We start from the raw sequence: 8556 nt of genomic DNA on the forward strand, positions 1-8556 counted from the left end.
AGCACTTCTAAGAACCTTTTGTATAAGATCAAGTGTAGTAGCGTTCTTATAAGTTTGGGTTATGGCGGGTGAGGGGAATGTAAATAGATGCGCAAGAAGCGCTGAAATAATATCGGTAAATGATAAAAGTTTGCTAGTATATTTTGTGGATTACACTGCAGGGTGGCGACAGTTAACAAGTTTGATGTGGAAGCCATGAAAACAACCCAAAATTCTGCCTGACCCAGCTCGTTTGATAAGGGGACCATGTATGGAGGCAGCTATATGGACGACTTTTGGAGGTAGCTATGGCGATGACGTGTGGAGGTAGCAATGGAGACAACGTGTGGAGCCAGCTAAAAAGACGACATGTGGAGGCTGCTATGGAGACAATTTAATTTGGATGGTGCCTGTATGTGGCAGTCCAAAAAAGTTTTCAAACCAGAGGAGCAGGTAGGTGGTCCTCCAGAAAAATTAAATAGATTGAGTGCCTGTATGTGGCACTCCCAAAAATTGCTTAAAACAGAGAACCGGGTAGGTGGCCCTCCAGAAAAATTTAATACATAGAGTACTATAGCTAGAGCCAGTTGGCCCTGGCAAAAATAGCCAGTTTCCTCTGCTTTCGTGTACAAAGAGGAGGAGTGCATACATTATTCAAGTTGAGCTTCTTTCAGCTGGTGGAGGATGAAAATCCGGAGAAATCCAGGCTTTATTCATCTTGATAAGCGTCAGTCTGTCAGCACTGTCAGTCGACAGGCGTGTACGCTTATCAGTGATGATGCCACCAGCTGCACTGAAAACCCGCTCAGACAACACGCTAGCGGCAGGGCAGGCAAGAACCTCCAAGGCGTACAGTGCCAGTTCGTGCCACATGTCCAGCTTTAAAACCCAGTAGTTGTAGGGAGTGGTGTGATCATTTAGGATGATGGTATGGTCAGCTACGTACTCCCTCACCATCTTTCTGTAAAGATCAGCCCTACTCTGCCGAGATTGGGGACAGGTGACAGTGTCTTGCTGGGGTGACATAAAACTGGCAAAGGCCTTGTAAAGCGTACCCCTGCCAGTGCTGGAAAAGCTGCCTACTCTCCCTCGCTACTTGTCCCGCAGAAGTACGCCCTCTGCCGCTAGCGCTGTCAGAAGGGAAATACTGTTTCAGCTTGTGCACCAGGGCCTGCTGGTATTCATGCCTTATTGTAGACTTGAGGAAGCTGACTGACCTGACTACCAGTTCTTGTGGAAGTTGACATCTGGCAGTCTACAATCGCTCTGCGCTGCTGGTAAACTCTGGATAACATGGTTAATGTTGAATTCCACCTTGTTGGCACGTCGCACAACAGTCGGTGAGCGGGCAGTTGGAGGCGGCGCTGCGCTGCCCTGAGAGTGGCAGCATCAGATTGGGGTATGTCTTGAGGAAACGCTGAACTATGAGATTTAACACATGGCGTTGGTCAGGGCACGGATGATGTTCTCTGACACGTGCTTGTGCAGGGCTGGGACGGCACATCGGGAAAAGTAGTGGCGGCTGGGGACCCTAGCAGCCTATAGGGCAGCATCTCCAGGCTAAGCAACTTGGAGATGTGGACGTTGAGGGCTTGGGCGTGTGGGTGGGTTGCGCTATACTTCCTTTTGCGCTCCAGCGTCTGGGGTATGGAGAGCTGAACGCTGGTGGATGCTGTGGAGGATCGTGTAGGCGAAGATGGGGTTTTCGCACGGAGGCTGCAGTGATTTTATGTTATCAGAAACATACATTGTGTACATTTTGCAAATGTAGCAAGGCTAAAGGACTCCTAGATTGAAGTGGCTGGTCGAGCAGGACACATCCTCTCTGAGGCCAGGGGTTATAGGATAAAGCATGATTTATGGGGATGTAAGAGAAACAATTTTTAGCTAAAAGAAGGGTGTCAGTTAATATTGCTCTATAGGAACATGTCACTAGCTGTATATGTGAATCAGGAGACCGGATTCCCTTTAACTCAAATTCAGTCCATTTCCTTCTAATCCTCCTTGAGATAGTTTGACTTCTTCGTTGGAGTCTAGTTGTATAAAATGAAACTGATTGTCTTTGATTAGGAGAGGCACACACCTGTCTATATAAGACATCACAGTGCACGTAAAAAAAAGATGGATTGGGGAATTTTTTTCCGCTGGATATTCGGTTTACTCTAGGGGAGTTTGTATTTTGATAAAAAACACCTGTAAATTCTCCTGCCATGGAAAGTGGTTCGATAAAGAGGGGAGGTTCGTACTTATACATTGTATACTTCAGGGGTTGGAATGTCTTATCGCATCCATTTATATTCCACAACCATTTGAGTATGGAGTCTGTGAAATGATCCAGGAGGTGGTCCAAAGTAATAATCTGGATGATTTCCATTTTTGTATAATGACGTATTGGACCCCGGAAAAGATCGGCTGAACCCGAACTCACAAAGGCAGGGTAATGTTGGGGGGACTAATCTTAAAAAATGGTGTGAGGATTGGGGTGGCTGGACATATGGAGACCGAGGTATCCAGAGAAAAAAGCTTTTTCCTGTCAATCAAAAACGCATGGGAGTTTTTCTAGAATTTACTTGGCATTGGGTTACGAAAGGATGTACCAAAATATTCAGGATGTCAATTATGGTGTAAAAGGTTTCTCAGATCACTCCCCGTTGATTGCTCAACTGAAGGTAGTGAGGAATGGGAATCAGCCCAGTTGGAAGATGAATAGCTTCTGGCTGAATAAGGTTGGATCTCAGGAGAGAATTGAACTAGAATTAAAAGGAATCTTTAAGGAACATCAGGGGAATAAGGGGAAGTTAGAGCAATGGGAGAAGGGAAAAAAGGCTTTGAAAAGAATATATGCTAAAGAAGTATCAGACTGTAAACTTAAGTTCCGTCAAAAAGAGGATAGGTTGAAGAAAGTAGTTGAAAAAACAGAAAGGGACTATTTAAACGTAGTCTCAATAGAGAATAAGGAACTGATGAGTATGAGAAGCACATTGAGCAAAGGGTTTACAGCTCTTCATTAATATGCAAAAGTATGTGGTTTATGGAGGGTGAAAAACCCAGTAAACTCCTAGCAAGATTAGTAACGGAAAAAGGGTCCACTCAAATGATAACAGCTATTAAAAATAATGGGGGATCATGATAAACAAGGAAGAAGACATCTTGAAATTCTTCCAGGAATATTTTAGGGACATATACACTTCAGGATGGAAAGGAACAAAAGAAGAGATGATTGCATTCTTGGAGGGTGTGGAAGTAGAAGTATTAAAAGATGACAGTAGGAAACTACTGGATTCTCCCTTGTCAATACAAGAGATTAAAGAGGTTATCAAGGAACTCCAAGGGAATAAAGCCCCAGGTCCGGATGGGCTACCAGGGGAGATTTACCAAAGATACTTGGAAATTCTAGTGAATGAACTATTGGGGGTATATGAACAGGCATTTAGTAGGGGAGAGTAACCCACATCAATGTATGAGACAGATATAATTTTAATTCCTAAGCCAGATAAGGATAGAACCGAGCCTGATGCATATAGACCCATTTCACATCTGAATGTTGATGTAAAGGTCCTAGCACAAGTCTTGGCTAAGAGACTCACAAAAGTTATAATGGAGATTATATCTGAAGACCAATGTGGCTTCATGGCGGGTAGAACAACTACGTGCAATCTGAGAAGGCTGTTTGCATGTATGGAAGCTCCGGAGGTGCTGAGGGACGGGGGCGCGGTCCTCTCCCTCGATGCAACCGAAGCGTTTGACCGAGTAGAATGCGATTTTGTGTGGGTGGTGATGGAGAAGATAGGATTTGGAGAGATTTTCATTATTTGGGTACAATTATTATACAAACATCCAGGCGCTGCGGTTTGCATCGGGGAACAGAGATTGCCTCCGTTTCCCTTAGCTAGAGGGACCAGACAAGGCTGCCCTTTATCCCCTTTTATTTTTTCCTTAGTGATAGAAGTAGTGGCAGTCATGATCCGTAAGGAGAGAGGGATTAGTATTGGGGAAAGAGAACTAAAAATGTCCCTTTATGCGGACGACATGATAATCTTCCTTAGCAACCCGTCAGAAGCCCTAGGTAAGGTTAGGGACATTCTCCATAAGTTTGGGAAGGTATCGGGTTTGAGTATAAATTGGGCAAAATCAGTGTTAATGCCCCTCGGGAAAGAAGCAATTACATCTGACCTGCCAGTGGAAATTATTTGCGGGCAGAAAACATTCAAGTATCTAGGTATAATAGTTTCTAATTCACTGGAAAGGTTCGTAGAATTGAATGTGCTACCTCTGTTAAAAAAATGGAGAAATAAGGTTAAGGTTTGGGCTAAATTAAAAATATCATACGCAGCGCGACTTACCCTGATCAAGATGGTTTTTCTGCCACAAGCATTGTATATTTTTAGAAACTCACCAGTGAAAATACCCGGAAAAGTCTTTGATATAATGGACAAAATTTGTGTCAACTTTTTCTTGGCAGGTAAGAAAGCACATATAGGCAAAAGATACTTGAAATGCCCAAGAGAGAAAGGAGGGCTTGCTCTGCCTGACTGGAGCCTGCACTTTCTGGCGGCTCAGGTGGCAGCCATTTTGAATGATACTCCAGTTGATCTTGCTCGGGGCTTCGTGAGCCAATTTAATTTTAAGATTGTGAGCTCAGGATGGAAGAGATCATGGAGACGTACCCCACACCATAGATAAAAAAAGGTCAAATTGTTAGCCACCTCTTTTGATAGTTGGGGAAGGGTAAAAAAAATTTTGGGCAACAACGACTGGTTGGAATCTACCCCTATCTGGGATAACTTATTAGTGAAAGGGGAAATATTAAGGGATTTTAAGGGTTGGATAAGTAAGGGTATAAGATATATGGGTCAACTGAAAACGTTTGAAATATTAAAAAAGGAGTTTAAGCTAGGGGATAATGACTTGTTTAGATATATTAGATTGTGGTGTTTTTTTTCAAAAATTGAAGCACAAATGCACTATTTCACATCCAGGGAAACTTAGTGAAGTTGTGAGGAAAAAGAAATTAGCTTTTACCTACAATTTGCTTAGTCAGGGAAATACGCAAAATGTAAAGTTTAAATGTATACAAGGGTGGGAACAGGATTTGGGGAAACATGTTGACGGTGAAGAGATTTGGGAGTATATCTTGAGGAACTTCACACAGGTATCCAATAACGGTACACATAGAATTTCACAATATTTCTTATCACAAATAGGCTCCACAGAACCCCAGAATGGTTATATAAGGTGGGCTATAGGTTAAATGATAAGTGTTTAAAGTGTGGGAATGAAGGAGCAGATTGGGTGCACCTCTTCTGGAGATGCCCGAAACTTCACCGATATTGGGTGGGAGTGTTTGAAAAATTGAGTAGGGTGATAGGGGTAGTGATACAGCTAGATGCTTGGGTAGGAATACTGGGCTATCTAAGGAAAATTAAGATATCAAACAAGGAAAAAAAAAACTATTGTCCCAAATGTTGTTTCAGGCCAGGAAAACAATTCTCATGGTGTGGATTTCAGAAACTGTCCCAACTGTCAATATTTGGGAAAAAGGTATAAATGGGGTGCTAGACATAGAAATGGGATGGGCAAGAGCAAAGGGTCGGGTGGAGGAGTATGATAATAAATGGAGTAAATGGAAGAAGGAGAACAGACAGAAGGGTCGTAGGGAGGTAGGCTGAAAAAGAGAGCAACATAACCAAGGTGGGATGAAATGGGGGAAGGTACTTTTTTTTTTTTTCTTTTCTTCTTCTTCTCTTAGAGGTTTCCCGTCACGTACAAGGGGGGGGGGGGGGGGTTGGGGTATAAGAGAACGATTATTATACTATTCCCCATATAAGAGATTATAAGTCGTTCCCAAGGGAAAATGCCATCTGATATGTCTGATCAATAAAAATCTAACAAGGAGTTAAATGACGTAAATGTTGTTTTAGGTATCATATGTTGGTTGGCATCCATTTCTCCCTACTAGTGAGTATAAGTGCATCCCAGGGAAGGGGTTATTTTCAGGTACTTGAGAAATAAAAGTTTAGCAAAGCTGTAAGGTTACAAAGTATAGGAGATTATAGGGGAAGGGGAAAACAAAAAATTGTATGGCATACAATACCTGGGTAGTAGATAAGGGTATATCCACTAGGCGAATATTGTTTTAATAATTTGTTGTACCAATGGAATATTGTAAGATGTGTATACACTTCTCTTTTGTATTTGTTAATATTTAATAAAGTAATCTTAAAAGGAAAAAAAAAAAAAAAAAAACAGTGCACGTAAGAGCACATGAGAATCATGTCAGCAGCGGCTGACATTACAGTTGTGCGCCAGTGGGCCGTGCGCACGGAGATGCCGCGGACCTACAGCCGGCATGAAGAAAGAAGAGGCGCTGCCCACGGCGGACCTGCGGCATGAAGATGAAGAGGAGCTGCCCGGGCTGCTGGAATGGTGAGTAGTGCTGAAAAACTCGGCTTATACTCGAGTATATACGGTAATTGCCCAAGGAACTCAAAGACAGAATTGTGACAAGGCACAGAAGTTTGGGACAACTACAATTCTTCCTCGACCTGGCCGAAAGTCAACTATCACTGCAGCCCTACACCAGTCTGTGCTTTAGTGTGCAGAGTGTGCCAATGGAAGTCTCTCCTCAGTGCAAGACATATGAAAACCCACATACAGCGTGCAAAACACATGAAGTACTCCCAGCCTATGAGAAATAAGATTCTTTGGTCAGAGGAGACAAAAATCAAATTTTTTGGTAAGTGTGGAGAAAATCAGATGCTGCTCATCACCTGCCAAATACATCCCGACGGTGACACATGGTGGTGACAGCATCCATGCTATGGGGGAGGGGGGGGGTGTTGGTCAGCTACAGGGACAGGAGGACCGGTTGCAATTGAAGGAAAGGTGAATACGGCCAAGTACAGAGATATCCTCTTCCAGAGTTCCCTGGACCTCAAACTGGGCCAAAGTTCACCTTCCAACAAGACAGTCACCTTAAGGACACAGCTAAAACAGTGGCTTCAGAACAACTGTGACCATTCTTGACTGGCCCAGCCTGAGCTAAACCCAATTAGGCATACTGTTTCTCCACCGCTATCCATTGCAATTGTACAGCTTACTTCAGCCCTTCAGTTCAATGCCTGCATCAGTCTGCTTATAGAGGCAGCTTCTTTACACTGGGAAAAGTCACTATGGCTCAAAAAAAAAAAAAAAAAGTTAATCGTCCTGTTCTCCATCAATATTTCAAAGATAATATCAGAAATGTCTCCAATTACTCTATAGGATGCACTCTTTTTTTTGTTTACAAATACAGAGGCTCGCAAAAAAATTAATATAGAGGAACCCAGATCTGTATATAACCTTTTCCCCCAAAAAGGTTATACATGTAAAAAGGAATTAAAGTCCAGTACCCAAGTTATTGTAAACCAAAAGCATGTAAAGAGACAACACTAGAGAGAAGGAATAATTGAAAAATTTGCACCTGTTTAATGTGGTTGGCCACATCTGGTAAAAAGACACTAAATACTTCCACTGAATAATACAAATCCTCACACGAATACATAAGCTCTTACTATGTCAATGGGGGAGAGAGGGGCATTTCTGGAAAAATATAATGAAACTGACACTTCAAGGTAACAATATTCCAGGGAGAGGTCAACAAAAATGCTCAGGAATGGTTTTACGGAGATGACAAGGTGTTGGATGACAAGGTTATTGGATGTCTGTAGGATGTGCTATCCACAGAACCTGCATGGTAATAGGACTAGCTATGAGTTTCTTGGCTTGGGCAGTTTAAATTAATTAAAAAAAAAAAAAAAAAATGCATAGGACATGGACAAAAAAAAATGTTTTCGTGCAACATTCCTTTAGTTAGAAACAGTGTGGTTTATTTCTTTTTCCAGATCAAGTAGCAAAATTTTGATTTTTTTTTTTTGTAAAAAAAAAAAATTCCTACTGAAAATTGGTTAAAACTAACCACATTAGAATAGAAAAAAGCCAATCTAATCGGAGTACTGGACTAAACCAAGACAAACTGTTCCAGTTTAGGCTACCTGCACACAATTGTTGTTTTTCTATGCCTGTGGCCATGTATAATCAGTATTTAACCTGTATCATACCTGTATGTCCGTAAAATTGGTCTGTGAGTACTCAGTGTATAATACCTGTTTTCCAGGAAGCCAAACATATGATTGTTTTCTAACAACCAACCACAAAACCTTGTACAGCAATGTAGCAATCCATGTTTTTTTTTAAATTTATTACAGCCTTATTGATTGACTGAGCCAAAAATATGGAGCAGAACAGGACCTGACTTCTTCCTTATCTGCAGTAGGCTCAGACATGCTGCTGAGGAAGGAATCCTCGGCATCATGCTTAAGCCCATAGCAATACATGGAGTCGTCATACAGCCACAAAAAAATTAAAAAAAATAAAGATGGTCAGTCAGAAAACCTGGTGTAAAAAAAAATAAATAAAATTCAATTCAGTTAATGCTGTGTCGGCAATATTTATTCTGATACTGTATATTGAACGGCTGGACCATTGTACAAGTACTGTCACCTCCCGATTCACCTTTCCTCCTCCTAGCGTGTAAGC

The sequence above is a fragment of the Engystomops pustulosus genome, chromosome 2 (genome assembly GCF_040894005.1).
Source record: "Engystomops pustulosus chromosome 2, aEngPut4.maternal, whole genome shotgun sequence".
NCBI classification, from domain to species: Eukaryota; Metazoa; Chordata; class Amphibia; order Anura; family Leptodactylidae; genus Engystomops; species Engystomops pustulosus.